The sequence below is a fragment of the Triticum aestivum genome, chromosome 7B, assembly GCF_018294505.1.
Source record: "Triticum aestivum cultivar Chinese Spring chromosome 7B, IWGSC CS RefSeq v2.1, whole genome shotgun sequence".
Taxonomy (NCBI): Eukaryota; Viridiplantae; Streptophyta; class Magnoliopsida; order Poales; family Poaceae; genus Triticum; species Triticum aestivum.
In genome coordinates, this window is record NC_057813.1 from 730,305,280 (window position 1) to 730,322,924 (window position 17,645).

Genomic DNA, 17,645 nt, shown 5'->3' on the forward strand with positions numbered 1-17,645 from the left:
AACCAACTCGCTGCGGCTAATTCCATCCTTGTGTAAAAGAAATCATACAGGAATGACAACTCCTCCTGGATGACTCGAAAAGCACGAGCATAGCTGCCATTGTTGGCCAGGAGCCCATGAAGAACGAGATCCAGTGTCTTCTCAAGGCCAGCTTCACTGGGCCGATAGCCACAGAATCTCCGCTTCAGTAGTTTGAATAATGTGAAGGAGAGTGCAGTGTCCTTCAAAATATCAGCAGTTTTATTGGACATCGCCAAACAGAATCAATGGTGATCAATATGTCATTGGGCACCTCTTTTAATTCAACTCTGTACTCAGGTGCGGTTGGAAGAATGTTAGCCAGTTCCATTTCCCCGTCAAATATGTACCTGTAGCCCTCCATCGTTCTTGGATTAACGACATCCTGAGCTAGCTGATGCTCAACTAGCATGTAATCAGCAATCACTTTAGAGTGCAGCACCAAACCTCCCTTTTTTCTCGCCTTACTTAATTTCCCAAACTTTGTGAACGTCAGAATGATGCTGTAAATATAGAAAATCCATATGGAAGCGCTGTAACTCTTGTTACCACCTTTACCATTGACAATCAGCCATAGCACCAGAAAGATCTGCAACACTTGCTGCACAAGCATCCTTTTCCTCTGGTCAATATCCTGAATACTGTAGACGGAGAGGGAGGCGGAGTTTACTTGAATCAGGAGGAGGATGGTACCCCAGAGGGCAAATGTCTGGTCGTGGAATGGACCAGCCTGTAGCAGGCCGATGGTGTAGGGCGCCAGCACAGTGGACAGTGTGTACACTGTCCAGACGAGTAGTCGGAAGAACCCGTGGCTGTACCGCCGGCGGTATGAGCCGAACAGCTCCAGCAGGACCCATGCCAAGGTGTTGAAGAGGACCAGAATTTCTACGCGGACCAGCTGAGCTTCGGTGCTGCCCAAGCAATGGACCAACGTTGCGGTGGTGCTCCATGGCTTCTCTGATCAACTGGCAGGCACCACCCTAGATATGTTTCTCTCCGGTTGGGTTATCCAAACTTGTTTTGGCTGACACTTACAAGACAGGCTTCTCAAGTGTTAAAAAATTGTCTATGTCCGTTCGTCTGTGGTGCAGGGTAGGTTCTCGAAGATGGAATGAGGGGTGAGTGGGTGGAAGAATATAGCTATGGCAAAGAATGTCTGCTGCCCCCGAGGAGGGCTAGAGCTTCTCCCTTTGCTGTACCATCACGGCAAGATATTAATATAAGATGCATGCAAAGCAAAGAAGCTCCTCCATCTATGCATGGCTTGCATATATACCGTGCTTGAGTTGGGGTTTTAGCATCATTGCTCGATCTATCGACCGGAGTAGATTCTTTGTTGAGCACAACTTATGACTCCCATTGCAAGCGGCGGCTTTGGATCGAGTCGGACTCTGCATCTGGCGTCCGGACCTATGTGGAGATGGGCCTCTATATGTACTCCCTCCGTTTCCAAATATAACTCTTTTTGAAGATTTCAATACAAATTACATACGAAGGTACATAGACATATTTTAGATCATAAATTCACTCATCTTGCTTCGTATGTAGTCTTTATTGGAATTTCTAAAAAGGCTTGTAGTATTTAAGAACGGAGGGAGTGCTTTGCATTGAAATGCTTTCATTAATCTGTGCATGACTTTTTCACAGAAACAGGCCTTGTTTGATCCGCGTGCGCACTGCAGGTTCTCAGTGCTACTTAAACTGCTTGTGCTATGCTAGAAAGAAGAAAAAAAAACTTGAATTGCTTGTGGTCAATTTTGAGTTGTCTAGTCGCGACGACTCTTTGTTGTCATCATGGCCTTCGTATATGGCTGGATGGAAGAAAGGCATGGTGGAAAAGCAGAGCATGGCGATTGCTTTTGTTTCAAGCTTGGTGACAAAGCAGAGCAATGTACATGTAGGCTCCAAAATATAAACCCAATAAAAGAAGATTCCCAAGAAAATTTTCTAAGTAGAGGTGTGTTGATTGTGATTTCTGCTGTTGTTACTGGACAAGATTTTGTTCTTCAAATATTCTACTTTATATATGGTATTCTGAATCCTCAGATTTCAAGATAAATAGCGCTTTCCCAAGTATTCTACTTGAACAAAACAGGTACTGATAAATAATTTCCTCTGGTTTGCAGAAGAAAATGCCATGGCTCTAGTCCTCCATGATTGCTCAGGTAAGTACAGTCAAAACTAATGAAGGTGGAATAGAAAACAAAATCTGTGACATTGCGGAGAAATCCATTCGTCTCTTGCTGAACGACAAGTCCGGGACGGAAAAAAAAAAGAATGGTTGAACAAGTTTGCTGCACGCAAATGTACTGTCAGAGCATGTTCTAAATGCAGCAGACCATTACGGGATTCAGTTAATCAGTGTTTGCACTTTCATCTTTTAATAACAGCAGGTTATCTGACTTCATGGAATCACATCTCTTGTCCTCAAAGCACGAAAAGTGCCATCAACTGTGCTACACATATACTGATATACAGCTTTGCCGACCGGGGTTTTTCCGGGCTAATCATTCGGGGAGAGGCAGCTAGATCAGACTATCAGAGTGCAGTTATTCGTAGGGAGCCAACTGAAAAGCAGAGTTGACTTAATTTGTGCCATCATTCCTCAAGAACCTGAGGCTCTCAGTTGAAAAAAATCTTGGTACCTACTCATGAATTCAAATGTACTGTAGGAATGACAACTGTGAAGGCATCAATGGGGGCAAATTAACGTGTCCGTTGTTTGGGTGTGTGGTTCTTCTTGTGATCCTGAATAAGATGGCTTTTGTTCTTCAGCTATGTACTGACACAACATCCAACAGTTTCAGTAATATTTTCAGCAACCTGAATCCAATGCAAAACTCTCAGGAAATCAATCTGTACCGATTCAGATTGTCTGCAGTAACAAAGGGGTGTTGCACTTGAGTAAAGTTGTCAGTTTGTAAGCATCGGACCAGCTCTTCAGGCAACCACAAAATAAATGAATCAGGGTACGTACCCTGATTCATAGCATTTCACTTGCTTCTTGCTAATATCTTTCCATTTACCCCCAGTTTCCAAGGTAGAAAATAATTAATTAAACAAAGGGGGAGACTCCAAAGAGAAATCTGCAACATCTGAGTGTAGAAACTCTATTGAGTGACCATATTGAGTCTAGAAGTTCGTGATAGCGAGTTCTCACCATGAAAAGAGAGATCTGAGAATAATACATGAGTGAACTTAACAGAAAAATAACTGTCTGATTTGTTTGCCGTAACCGAAATGCATACATAATGTGCAGTCCAAGCAACTGCACAAATCCAAGAAGATGGATAAATCGTCAGAATGCATACATACATGCATCATCCACCTGGAAAAGTAAGACACAAAAATATATATAACTTGGTGTGAAACTATCGATCACTCAAAACTACACCAAGCAAGGAAGGATTGGCAGCAAGCTAGTCAGACGAATATATCCACAGTAGACTCTTAAGTCGTGAACGCAAATAGAAGTAAAATCACAGAAAATAAAAGTAGGACAAGAGGGGCATAGTCACGCTACCTTGCATCTTTTCTGCTTCAACTCATTTAATGTCGTGTCATCTTCAGAAATCAGTGGCACACATTCTAGTACTAGCTGATTGAGTGTCAAAAGGTTCAGCAAACCCTCAGGGAGCCTGCTTAACTTCCCACACACACACAGTGTTAGGCGGTAAAGCTTTGGCATTGTCCCTTCTTCCATCCCCCACTTCTCCATAGAAAACTTAACAAGTTGCAACTCTTGCAGCCGAGGAAACCCTTGGGCAGAGCAGGACATGGTTTGGCCTTCATAACCGCCCAACATGAGCACCACAAGACATGGAAGCTTCTCAAGGACTGGCATTGGATCTTGTTTCATGACAACGACAACTAGATAAAGACATCGTAGGCTTCTTGGGAACTCAGCGGGCAGCTTTTCCAGCACACCAAATTTGCCAAGATAAATATCAACTAGGTGAGGCATATTTGCAAATATGGTAATCATCTCTGCAGGTATGGTGGTCATTGACAAGGAGAAGGTTGTTAGCTGACTCATGAGACCCAGGTACATCACCATGTCATCATAATGATATTCTTTGCCAACAATTCTGAGGTTTAAGGTCTGAAGCTATTTCTGCTGCTGTCGCACACAATTTGCAGCTGGTGGTGGAGGAAAGCCATTCCAAAGGTAAACATGCCTTAGAGTAGGGATATCCCATAGTGTGTTAGGTACTTGTGAGTCCAATTCTGTGTACCTAAGATCTATAGTGTGCAGGTAAAGAAGCCGTCCAATTGTAGAAGGTAGGGTCACATCTTCACATCCTCTCAACCTAAGATATCTTAGGTGAATGCACCCAGCAAGTACTCCAGAAAAATCTTTCAGCCTTGAGTTTTCAATGTGGAGAACTCTTAGCAACCTCAACTTAGGCAGAGACGCCGAAAAGAGCCCAAAGGCATGCAGAGTCCGGATATTAGGTGTTGCATGTAAAACCTGATCACTCAAAGCTTGAAAAGAAGAACGATAAAATATCATTGTATCCGATGCATTTGTTTGGCCTGCAAATTTTAAGGTACATCCACACATCAGCAGAAAGCAACTCCACCGCATCTATTGAAACAAAAAATATAACTATATACATACGTATTGAAAGGAGCCTAACCTGTTCCTCTGTCGAAGATATCGAGAAAACCATCTTGTCTTGCTTCTTCTTTGCACCAGTCATGTAAGATATCGTGAATCCTTATTGTTTCTATCCATCCATGCGCCTTGCTTCTTTCAACAACTTGGACCAAGCTTCTCTGAGCCAACTCAGTTACATACATATGTGCTGTTTCTTCTAATTTATGCTTTGATGTATGTGGAATGAAGCTTTCTGCTATCCGCAATTGAATAAGATCCGACACATCAATGTCAGAATACTCGGGAAAAGCAGCAAGATAGAGAAAACAAGATCTTAAACAATGATTTGGCAGGTCTTTGTAACTGCGAGCTAGTATATCTTGCATCACTTGTGTGTCTTTGGTTGATGTCCAGTCCAGTAGTATATTGGACCATGTTTGTGTATTTAGATTCTTTGACAGATAACCCCCGAGAACTGCAAGTGCAAGTGGCAATCCATCACACTTCCTTGCAAGCTTTCTACCTAGTTCTTCAAACACATCCATGTGGGCGACGGCCGTTGCGGGCAGTCCTGGACCTGGCCGGAGGTGCTGGTTGGCTGCGGACCCTCGTGCAGGCTGGGAGTGGATGTGTGGCCGCGGTTTCCCTGCCGGGTGGTCGGTCGTTGGTCCTCGGCTATGCAGCTACTTCGGCAAGTGCTGCGGTGGCGGCGGTGTGAGGCTTCTTGGCAGTGCTACCAATCCCATGGAGGCGTGGCGATGGGCGAAGCGCGGATGAAAATTTTGCACGGCTTCTGCCGGGCCGGCGGTGATGGCATCTGTGGATGTCATTCCCCTCCTTGGAGGCATCGTCGAGCGTGTTCGCCTCATCCCTCGCGCTCTCGGTGTTGGTGGATGTCTCCGGGTGAAAGCCTAGATTCGATGTTCGGATCGGCACGATGGCGGTGTCCTCGACGCCGCTCCTCTGTTGGGAGCATTGTGTTTGGAGACACGACTGGTTCCTCGTTGCTCTCCTCCGGTGTTCGCCGCTATCCTTTTCTGATCTTCAGTGGCGCTATGTACGTTGGTCGTCGGTGAATCCAAGGCGGCGTCTTCCCGGATTGGATCGAGTCCTGCCATTCATCTGCCACTTTCTCTTAGGCGCTCAAGGTGGATGGTGCGTCGACAAGAGAAGTTCTGTGGAAGTGTGGTCTTCGGAGGTGTCCGGCGTCGATCGAGACTTGGTGCTGTGTATCAGTTTAGGATAGGCTTTTTGCATAGTAGCTTGCCTAGCGGTGGTGTTTGTTTGTGGTCTTGTCGGTGTGGTGTTCATGCTGCCCTCGTTGCTCGCATCGAGCGGTAACTTTCTTGTAACTAAATTCTGCCTTCTATAAAGCTATGGTACGCCTAGGCGTACTCTCGAAAAAAAAACACATCCATGTCACGTGTGATAGATCTTCTGTATGATGGTAAAGCTTTGGTACTAAATAGCCCCGCGGCCGACCCGAGGGGGAAAACCCTAGCCGACGCCCCTCGAGTCTCATCCTCCTCTCCCCCTCCTCGCCGCCGTCCATAGCACCGCCGGGCGAAGCCTGGCCGGCTGGACGGCGGCGGGGCTTCTCCCCATCCTCTCCGTCCTGGCTGGCGCGGGACAGCGGGATCCAGAGGAACGCCGGGCAAACGTGGGGTCCGACGGCGCGGCGGACGGGTCTTCCATCGGCGTCGTGCGCGACGCGGCGGTGGCGACCTATGTGTCGTGAGGTGGTGGCTGCGTTGGCCTGACCGGTGGTCGCGGGTGCCGCCGGATTCAGATCGGATCCATCTGGACCCTTTCTTGGACTCCGTCGGCCGCCGCGGGGTGGTGATGATCGTCGCTGGCCACGTCGGATCGTTGGATTCGGCGTCTGAAGATCTACAAGGAGTTCTTCTAGATCCTCCTTTCTGGTGGGTTGAGCCCCATGGCTCTTTCATCTTCGCGGGTTTCGGATCGTGGCTTGCCGGATCCGGAGTACACGGAGGTTTGGTGGCATAGGATGGGGACCGGAGGAAACTTTGGTCGGCGTGTTCGGCCCGGCATCGGCGACGTCACTTGACGCCGTTACCCTTCCTGGAGGCGAAGCCGAGGTCCCCCCTATCCACCCCCGAACCCCTCCCGGAGGAAAGTCCAAAATTCAGTCTGGATTGGGCGACGGCGACGTCCTGCGCGTCGTATCCTCCATGGAGGCGCCATCTTGGGAGGAACTGCTGTTCTGGGGAGAGATGTTGTGGATGGTGGGCTCCGAGTAGCTCCAGCAGTGGCGATGGTGTGGAGGTTGCCAGGTGGTGCGGCGTTGTATCTACCGCGTCATTGATGACGAGTGGTGGCGGCATGGTGCAGCTGCATATCGACGACGGATGCGGCTGGATGGACGAGCGCAGGGTGGTCGAGCTGTCTGGCGCCATGGTGGCGTCGACGGCAGGCTGGCAAGGTCTGTGCGTCAGTACCTGCTCTGGAGATGGATCGGTGGAAGAAGGCGGCGGCAGCCTCCGTGAGTGCGCCGGACCAGCATGTGACCCAGTCCCGGTATGTGGCTAGGATGGGGCATCCGGCATTAGATGTTAGGATTTGGTGCGATGTCTGTTTGGTATTAGGCTCGGACATTCGGCACCACTGCATCAAGGGGGTAGGAGTAGCGACAGATGTTGCCTAGATGGTGGCTTCAGGCTTACTGATGTACTACTTTGTAAGGTTTTTTGTGCTTAATAATTAATAAAATGGCTGTATGCATCGTCCAGATGCAGAGGCCGGGGGTGCTTCCTCCTTTTCTAAAAAAAAACAAAAAAAAAACTAAATAGCTCCCAACTTTTCAAGTCATCCAAGTGCTTAAGAGCATGAACATGCGTCGGCATTGGAATATGATTTGCAACATCTTCCTTTCGTGTGGTTAGTAGTATTCTACTGCCTTTAGCTTCATCTGGAAAGACCTTAACCATTCTATTTATTTGCTCCCATGTATCTGTTTCCCACACATCATCGAGGACTACCAAGTATCTTTTATGTAATAGGAAATCCCGGATCTTTTTCCCCACCTTATACTCTGAAGCTTGATCGATTTCTCTGGTGTCATCTCCGCCCCTGACTATTTGTCGCATGATGTCCTTTAGTAAATCAATGCCGGTGAACTTCTGAGATATAGTCACCCAAGCAACCGTGTCAAAGTGCTCTTTGACCCTAGATGAAGTGTAGACTTTTCTTGCAAGTGTTGTTTTTCCGGCCCCGCCCATAGCAACTATGGAGACAGCGCTAAGCATGCTCTGCTTTTCAACTAACTTGTCGACTATTTCTTTGTGCTCATCCTCGAAACCAACCATGACAAAATCCTCTTCAAAGCATTGGTGCATAAGACCAAAATCTTGTGGATACACATCTTCAACTACAGCAGTACTATCCAAATCAATGTTCATATTTTCTGCGCTTGCAAAGATCTCACCGAGCTTCCTTCTTACGCGTCGAATTTCAACGCCGATTTTATGACGGGTGCTCAGGTCACCAGGTAAGCGAGCATACCTTGGAATGAGACCCATGAATCCATGATTGAGCCGGTTTCTGCTCTCCAAGTAAGCTGCGGCTTCGATGACATTCTGAGCCTCGTATGCTGCAGCCCTGATCTGGGTGACCAAGATAGCAGCCCTAGCGTCTCCTGATCTCCATTTGTTGCCGACGTCTTTCAGGTAGGCCTGGACCCGCATCAGCTCATCTTTCAGGAATTCCACTACAAAGGCCACCCCACACAAAAATGTACTCTCCTGAACCGTGAGATTGCCCACGCTCCCAAGCACCGTGCCAACAGCTGAGAGGGGACCAACAGCTGAGTATTTTGGTCAGACCCACATCAGCAAGAACTAGAAGTGGAAGAGACTGGGAACGGGTAAGGGGAAGGGACGGACAGACTCACCGATGAGATCCACTTGAGTGCAGACTTGGGGCGACGGGAGTGGCGGTGGCTGCAGAGATGGATCGACGGAGGCGAGTGTGATGCTGACCGGGGTCACGTACGGCGATTGCGATTTGCAAGTCAAAGCTTGAGGAGTGTTCGTTCCCCTTTCTAAGTTGACTTTCTGTGCCTTTCTTTGCAGAGTTGGTACTCCCTCCATTACCTTATATAAGGCCATTATGAAAAATACAATTTGTATTTATACAAGGCCACTAACGGTAATCGAGACAAAAAATAATGATGTTTTGTCGTAGTACCAACTTATTTAATATTTGTATGCGTGTAGTCATAATGACACTGAAGCCATGCTTGGATCCAAGGGACTATTTTTAGTCTGACTAAAACTAGTCTCTTTTAGAGGCTAAAGTTCCAATCACCCCTGACTAAAGAGAGGCTAGAACTAGTCTTGAGACTAAAAATTTTTAGTCAGGGGAACCCTACTAAAATGTGGATTAGTCCTCTCTCTCCTCATTTAACTCCTCTCCTTTAACACATGCGAATTCGGGATTGGAGGGTTTGGAGGATAATAAATGCTCATTAACACATTTTAGTCTATTTAGTATTTGTATCCAAGCATGGATGAGGCTAGCAAGTTTTAGTCCCACTACTTTTAGTCATGGGACTAAAACGTATCCAAGCACCCTTTGAGCTACTTCCTTCCTATTCCTTCCTTGCATGCATGCGGAGTATTAATGATCCCGGTTAATGAAAAGAAAAGTTGGTTTGCAAAGCACTCATTAAATTTTACCTTACTACCTGCAATTTGATTTTGTGGCCTTGCACAAGGGAATGGAGGGAGTATGTTTTTTTCTTTGGTAGCTCAGCTCAACAATGTACCACACTGCCCTCCTCTGTCCTCTCTCTATCCGGGGTATAAGGGCCAAACGGCCCGTTTTTCATGGGCCGCCCACCAACACTCGTGGCCAGCACCTAACAAGCCTCGGCCCAAAACGAGCCCTACTATTTTCATACCCATTGTATATTTTTGCATACATGTAAAACATTTTTGTGCGTGTCTAACATTTTTCGAATATATGATTATAAATTTTTTAAACACATGTTTTGATACATTTCTTCGAATACATGTTAAACATTTTTCAAATGCAAGTTGAAACATTTTTTTTCATGATCTAAAATTGTTTTTTCAACTATGCAACATTTTTTTACATTGTATATATGTTTGCCAAAAATGTCAAAACATATTTTGGAAACACCTGACATTTTTTTAATGTGTTGTATGTTTTTTCAATGGTATAAAACTTTTTTTTCATCACACAAACATTTTTTAAAATTGTATAACACTTTTAGAAAATATCACATACTCCCACCGTTCGAAAATACTTCCAGGAGAAATGGACGTATCTAGACATATAGTAGTTCTAGATACATGCATTTTTTATTTGTTTATCCGACAAGTATTTTCGGATGGAAGGAGTGCACTTTTGCAAACGCATGAACATTTCTAAATGTCACATGCATTATTTCAAATGGTATGAACATTTTCTGAGAATCGAGTGCATATTTGTTTGCACTGCATCAACATTTTATAATCTGCAATGAAAACTTTTAAAAAATATCTGAATTAATTTTTTGTAATATATGTATTTAGTATTTTTAAATATAAACACAAATACAAAAAAAAACGTGTGATATCAGCGTTACGACCCCACGGGGCTATTGGGCCGGCACAGTCCCTACTCCATGTAGGCCAGCCGAGCTACTGTCTTGTATGAAGCGAGGCATAGTGACACCCGGCGAAATGTTCGTATAGCGCATACATGGTCATGGGACATGGGCCGGCCGACTGACTCAACATTATCATCCAATGCGGTGCTCGTTTCTTTTTTCCGCTCATTCACTGGGAAGCTACTGGTCCAGGGTGAAAAAACTGGGTCGCTTTTTAGTTATCATGAAAATTTGGTGAAATGCAAAATGTCCGTTGCTTGGAAAAACGTTCATGAATTTGAACAAGGATCATGAACTTTCTAAAATGGAAAAAGGTTTTGGATTTGAAAAAGTTGATGAATTTGTAAATTAAAAAAACACAAATTTGAAAAACTTCATGCTTTTGGAAATGTTTACGAAATTCATAAAAAAATTGTGTATCCAGATTAGCTCGCTCTTGGTCCCGTACGACGAGCGGATTTTGCGAAGCCTTGCTAGCTTCCATGCATCCCGGCCCGCAATCGGCACCATCCTCTCCTCTTCCGCTGCCATCACAATCGATCAAACGTCGGGGAACTGCCGGGAGAAGCACCGGATCTAACAGGGAAATGAGGGGAGAACCAAAGACTGTGAATTTAAGAAGGTAGATGCCAGTCGCGGTCGCGGCGGATGGGGAATTAATGCCGGCTTGTCTTCAATCCCCAATCCAGCAGCTAGCTCGGAGAACGAGGCATGTACCGCACCGGACCCGAAGGCCTCCTTGACCTGCGCCAGGTGCATGCATCGACCATTTGTGTTAAATTTATTTGTCTCCTCTTGTAATTATGAAAGGGAGCCATTCTACACATTGTTTTGATTTTTTGCAGAAAACAATTGTGGAAGCTTGTGAGTGTCTATTTTAGTTGTAGTTATTGTTCCTGATCTGACCTCAAATCACGGTTGCTCCTTGGCAAGTGCCCAGCAAGCCATATGTGAGATGTCCAATAAAGACTTGATGCCAGCACTCTCGGAATTTGGATGACTCAGTAGCTAATGGGTACCCAGCAACATTCATCAACATCTGCAGAATGAGACAGATCCAGGAGACAAATTCGTGAGACAAATCATGACTAGATTGCTCCGAATTACAGAGATCGAACATGTTTAATTCGACCACAAACCATCACCAGAACTCAAAATTCTGGATACTTACGGAAAAAAATTTCTCCAAGGATCATGAGAGCAGAGCTCTACAGTTCCCCTGCATTACTGCACGTTCAGTCCTCAGGCATTACAAACACACCAAGAGTTGACTTTTGCTGCTTCATCTGTTCTATTCTAGTACTCAAATACTAGGACTGCCACGGGTACCACTTTACTCTTGGGCTGTACCGGTTCCCTCCAACAGTGCCACTTTTTTTTTACGGCTGCACTGCTCGGGGACAGAGTGTTAGAAGTATAATGCATTTGATTTAGAGATAGAATTAGTAATGTCTTGTCTTTTACTCCAAGTCTTTACCCCACCATGTACTCTATATAATTCCTCACGAGGGTCAGATCAATACAACACAATATTCTATGCATCCTATAAGAGCGGTTAGTCTCACAGATTTTTTGTCCAAAAGGACCCCCTGTCGAGATGAATTGACAAAAAAGATTACCTCTGGATCATTTTGACAAAAAGGACCCCCTCAGCGGTGGCGGCAAGCGCGGCAGGTGACACGTGGCACCTGCCGCCACGCCAGGAGGCGGCGGGCCCTGCCACCACCGCCGGAGGTGGCCACCCAGCCAGAACGGATTCCCACAGTGCGTCGCGGCGCGACGGAACAGGGCGGGCCAGGTGGGCCCTGCCGCCACCGGGCGAGGCGGCTAGCCCTGGCGCGGTCGCTGCCTGGCCGACAGCCTCTGCTGCGCCCGGGCCCCGCCAGTGGGCCTCGTCGCCACAGTTGGAGGCGGCATCCTCCTGGCGCGCTGGCTGGCCGACAGCCTCTGCTGCGCGCGGGCCGAGGCGCGGGCCAGGCCGCCACTGTTGCTGGCGGCATCTTTTCTTCTGCATGCGCGGCGACACTGATTCCGTGACTGACGGTGCTGATTTCGATACAAACTTCGCTCATTCCGATGATTCGAAAATTGATGCGGATAGCCTGCTTTTGCTTGTTTTGCTTGAGTCATGCGCGGCTACAGGTTCCCTGTTGCAGACTTAGCTAATTCCCTCGCGCGTGCTGGCTATTGCTTGAGAGGACGCGACGGCACTGCAGAAATACACTCACTCGTTGCGGGAATCCGAGGTTTCCTGTTGTGCCGACACTACAGAGATCCTAAAATATCCTATAAAAGAAGACACTGAGGCTCTCGTCCAGCCATCCTAGAAATCGTCTGAGCCTATAAAAGAAGACACTGAGGCTCTCGTCCAGCCATCCTAGAATTCGCCAGTGCGCAAAGTGTGTAACACATTTTTTCAGTCGATATGAGTTTGCCTTGTTCGGATCAAAGCATTAGGCCGAGGAAAATGAAGAATGCTAGTTTGCCTTCTGGGGTGGCAGTCCTGCAGTGTTGGTGTGGCGATCTTTGCAAGGTGAAGGAGGTGACGGATTTTTCAGATTGGTTGGGCATGAAGTTTTTCATGTGCGCCAATTATGAGGAAGATCCTGCCGTAGCTATTTCAGAGTACGACAAGCCTCCGGTATGCTTTAACCATCACGAATAGATATTGTTGGTATTTTCATTGATTCTTTAGTAACATTCTTGTTTCTTGTTGTAGTCTCCTCCGCCTCTGTGCATGTACTATCGTTGGATTGACACGGAGAAGCCGGCTTGGGCAGTGACTGAGATTCGTGAAAGAAGTCGCCGTGCGTGGAATAGTTTATTTGCGGAAGAGCGACGCGAGAAGGCGGAAGCTGAGGAGAAAGCAGAGCAAGAGAGAGAGTTAAAAGAATACTATGCGGAGCAACACCGTTTTTTTCAGGAAATGGGAAAGAAAAACAGGGAAGAGGCTCGTCGCATGGAGGAGCAGGAACGACAGCGAAAGGAGGCTCGTGAGGCGGAGAGGCAGAGAAAGAAAGAAAGGGCTCGTGAGGCCAAGGCAGCAGAAGAAGCTGGCGATGGAAAAGGAAAATATCCACGCTGGACTCAGTAGATTCCTGTGGTAGTATTTTAAATTTCGCAATCATTTGTATCTTTATTTCTGCACTTTAATGTAGCTTTATTTCAGGAGTTAAATGTAGGTTTATTCCTACAATGTATCTTATTTTCAGTTGTGCCGTGTCGTAATGGAAAAAAATATAGTTTTAGAATAAAGTAGTGGCATTTTCTTTCCCTCCACTAATATCGAACATCGTGCAACAACTACAAAATAAAATTAAGATAGAACATAATGCCCTATAATAAGAGAGTACAAACTAATAATGCAAGTACATCCGAATTAAACGGTAGAACTGGAATACATCTTAAAAACTACATGAAGGCATCATCGTCATCCTCCATCGATGCAGAACTCTTGCCCTTCGAGGATGTAGAACTCTTACCCTTGGACGATGCAGAACTCTTGCTCTTCGAGGATGCAGTACTCTTGCCCTTAGACGATGCAGAACTCTTGCCCTTTGATGATGCAGCACCCGGAAGCGGCGGCATGAAGATATCATCTTCATCCTCGCTCTCCTCAGTCCATAAAAATGGATGATTTTCTGCAGTCCTTCTGAAAGTTTTACTCTTCGGCTCCACTACATTCTTCCATCTTGCACGCAACCTAAGAAGTTCTTTACGTACCTCCTCATAGGTCCTTTCAGGCCACCCAGACCTACGTAATTGGTGAGCCAACTCATTCATTATGGTGTCACTACCGGTGAGTTCGTCCCATGGAACTATCCTATTGTCCATCCTGAAATCGGTAGCTAGCCTCAGAAGAGTCCTGCTCATCCCAGGGTGAAAACTACGATCGAAAGGATAATGGGACATCTCGACTACACTACACTCGAATGCTTATCCACCTCCGTCTGAAGGGGGTTTTATAGGTAGAGAGGAGAAAATGGCGGGAAAGAACGAGTGCAGTATGGCGGGAAAGGGTTGGCGGGAACATATGGCGGGAAACGAGTGGCGGGGACATATGGAGGGAAAGCATTGGCGGGAAACGGGTGGCAGGAACATATGGAGGGAAAGCGTTGGCGGGAAAATATTGAGGGGAAAGGGTTGTGCGAAAACATAAGCGGAAGAGTGGAGCGGGATAGTATGGCGGGAGATATAGGCGGGAAAAATTGTTCCTAACTGGTGCATTTTTATTTCAGCATACATAGATGTTCAAATCGAAAAGTCTGATACAGACATATGTAGATACAATGGGTCGCTCATAGATGAATCATTGTAGTCGACGACGGCCAGCTGGCCTTCCCTTCGGGCCAGAAAGCTCCAAGCGATTAGGTGGTCGAGGTACACGAAGACCGCAACCGTACTCCAGTTAGTCTTCCTGTGTCTGCGACTCTTGCATAGGTGGTGGAGTCTGTAATCCTTGTTGCGAACCTGATGCGTAATTGTAGGCGTATGGTTGTTATGACTCCTCGGGGATAAAAGATGGGCCAATAACGTCCTCTCTGAAGAAATCCGTATCTACAACGTAAACATTGTCGCCAGGTTGGGTGTACTCATCGTTCCAATGTACATCAGGTATGTCCTGCACATAGAAACATTGTAAACAAAATCTGTTAGAGGATAATATGTAATATCACTGTAAATGCATTAAAATGTAAACATGCCTACCTGATCAGATCCCTCGCCTGTACTGTCTGGACATTCTACCTGGTACTGGTTTAAATCTGGGACACGAGTCTCCTCGGGCATGGAGATCCCTCGCATGGAGAGATACGGCTGAGATCCCTTACCTTAAGTGTATGTGCCATATCCTGTGTATGCATATGGGTTTGGGGAAAGATACAGCTCGGGCATCGAATCCAAGCCCTTGCCATGGTCCTGCGATGTCTGCCCCTGACGAAGCAGCACCGAAGAAGAGCGATGTAGTGGCAGAGAAGAGTCATGTCGTGGCAATGTCGTTGTAGTACTCGGACCCTCCCCCCGCTGCCCATGGCTTGTACGCGCCTCGCTCGGTCTAGACGACGGCGCCGCACTTGGTCTGGCTGACCTCGGTACTGGCATGTTGTACATCGTCGCCTCTACCACATCTCAACTTTGTTACGATGTATTCTTTAACACGTTTATTGAATGACTTGACAGCCCTAGGGGGCATGCTTTCCGTCGCCATCTGCCCTATATCGTGGGCAGTTTGAAGCTGGAAAAAATATTTTGTTGTTATTTGGTTGAAATGATTATGAAATGATGGACATGAAAAAATTACTAGTGATTACCATCCGGTCATGAAAGTAAGCTGCATGCAGCTCGACAGGTCTCTGCATCTGCTCCTCGTGCGAGAGATTTGTTGGTATTGTAGCTGGTTGACCGGCCAGGCTTGTACGCGTGCTGATGCAGTACCACTGCTTGTACCTTTGAGCTGTACTTCCATCGTACGGTCTGCAAATTATATAATAACATCAACCGTTGTGATGAAAGCAAAGCATCTTCACGCATCGTATGGTCATCGTAATAAATAATGTAAATAAAATGTACCTAAGTTGATACACTATATCTGCTAGCGCGTCATTTTCCCACTTCTGTACCCATTGAATGTTGCGCTCCCTCCAATCGTAAAGACTCCAACCGTGGCCCATATTAGTTAGCCTGCAAATTATGTAACAAAGTGTGAGTTTAGTAAATTAAAAAGGACACTAACTATTTAGGGAGGTCGCATCTTACTTATGGGTTTCCTCGTCAGTACATCTTGGAAAAGGTGGTGGAATCTCCTGATACAGACCGAACTGTCTCATGACACGCTCTGGGTTGTAAGGCTCAACACACCACAGGAACAATAAGTAGCAGCGAGTCAGCCAGAATGCACTATCGGTCAACATGCCTGGTGTGATCGGTCGTATATTAAAGACCATCTGTACATGCTCCTGAGCCCATGGGTTCCATGTGACTAAAGACTCATCAAGTGCCTCAAACTGCTGGTGGTATATAGGGTAACAATTTTTCGCAATACTTGGAGACCAATGTTTCCGTGCCCTTGTCCACCTGCTGGCCATAGTTACACAGCTACCCTCGCCATAGTCGTATGGGTGTATGGGATTTGTTATACGAGGTCGTCCTACAGGGAGGTATTCCCAGGACCACAACTGTAGAAACTCGTAGGGGACACAAAGTAACGGAGCTTTTTTTGCGAAGGATGTTTTTTGTGTGACATCACACAAGCCTCTATATGTATGAGATAGAATGGCAGAACCAAAGTTGTATTTTGGATGCTCGGGTAAAGGTTCATCTACCATCTTCTCCACAATGTAGATGAGACCAGGGAGAAGTACGTCCCCGTGTGAATTTGGAAACATAACCCCGAGGAGCCACAACAAATACGCAAACATATGTCTTTTCCTCGTCTCAGAATCAGCGAAGCTAGAAATATTAAGAAAGTTATCATGAAGCCAAGTGAGTGGGATGCCACGAGGGCTACCAGTACCTTTCGCAGTGTGGATGCATATGACCTTCAACTCTTCTTTATCAGACTGCTTCACTTTTTGCTGGCGGTGGAGGACGATTTCATACCTATTAATTGCTTGGTAAGCAGACTTCTTGTTTGGGAAAACCTGCCCAACCTCCAGACTCCCCGCTTCTAGGCCAGAAACAGAGTGAAATTCATTTGTGATGCTCATATCCTGTAAAAAACCAGGTTGTAGTGACGTCGCGACCGCCCTCTGGGGAGGAACATCTTCTTCTTCGCTTGACTCGGAAGACGCGGGAGAGTGATCGTCATCATCCAGCGCCTCCGGCAATCCCTCCACGTGTTCACTCATGTCAACGGCCGCAGACCAATATCCTGGATCATACACAGGCTGGTCGCCCGTCGGTTCCGATGGGCCGATGCTAGGGGCTGATGTGATGGCCAACTCGACCTCACCGCCCCTGCTACTGCATCCGGCAACATTAGTGACTGAAATGAACTCCACATACACCATCGGCTGACCAAACACTGGGTTATTGGGATTGCTTGCAAACCTCATGTACGAACCCCACGACTGATCACCTGTGACAGGCCGCAAACCCCAACGGGCAGCTGTACCATCTTTTGCTCCGTCAGCGACGAAGGCCTTCATTGTCATTTTTTCCCCTGCATCCCTGGGCCAAACACCGCTCGGATGCACCTTCTGACAGCTGCGTAACCCACGTTCACCATGTCTCTAACTACAACTGTAGTCGACTCGCACAAGGACACATCCACCCCGAAAGGACCGTCCCGTAAGACATTCCCATAGTACACTAATAAATTTTCCATAGTACCTAACCAAAATACATGTTTATATTTCAAACAATTAGTAACTGAACATTTGTTTTTAGAAT

The 17,645-nt window shown here is 46.6% G+C and overlaps 1 pseudogene; it reads right to left on the bottom strand.

The window, feature by feature from the left end:
* Positions 1–223: 223 nt before the first annotated feature.
* LOC123158648 (probable disease resistance protein At1g58602) lies at positions 224–8,730 on the bottom strand (annotated as a pseudogene).
* Positions 8,731–17,645: the final 8,915 nt, after the last annotated feature.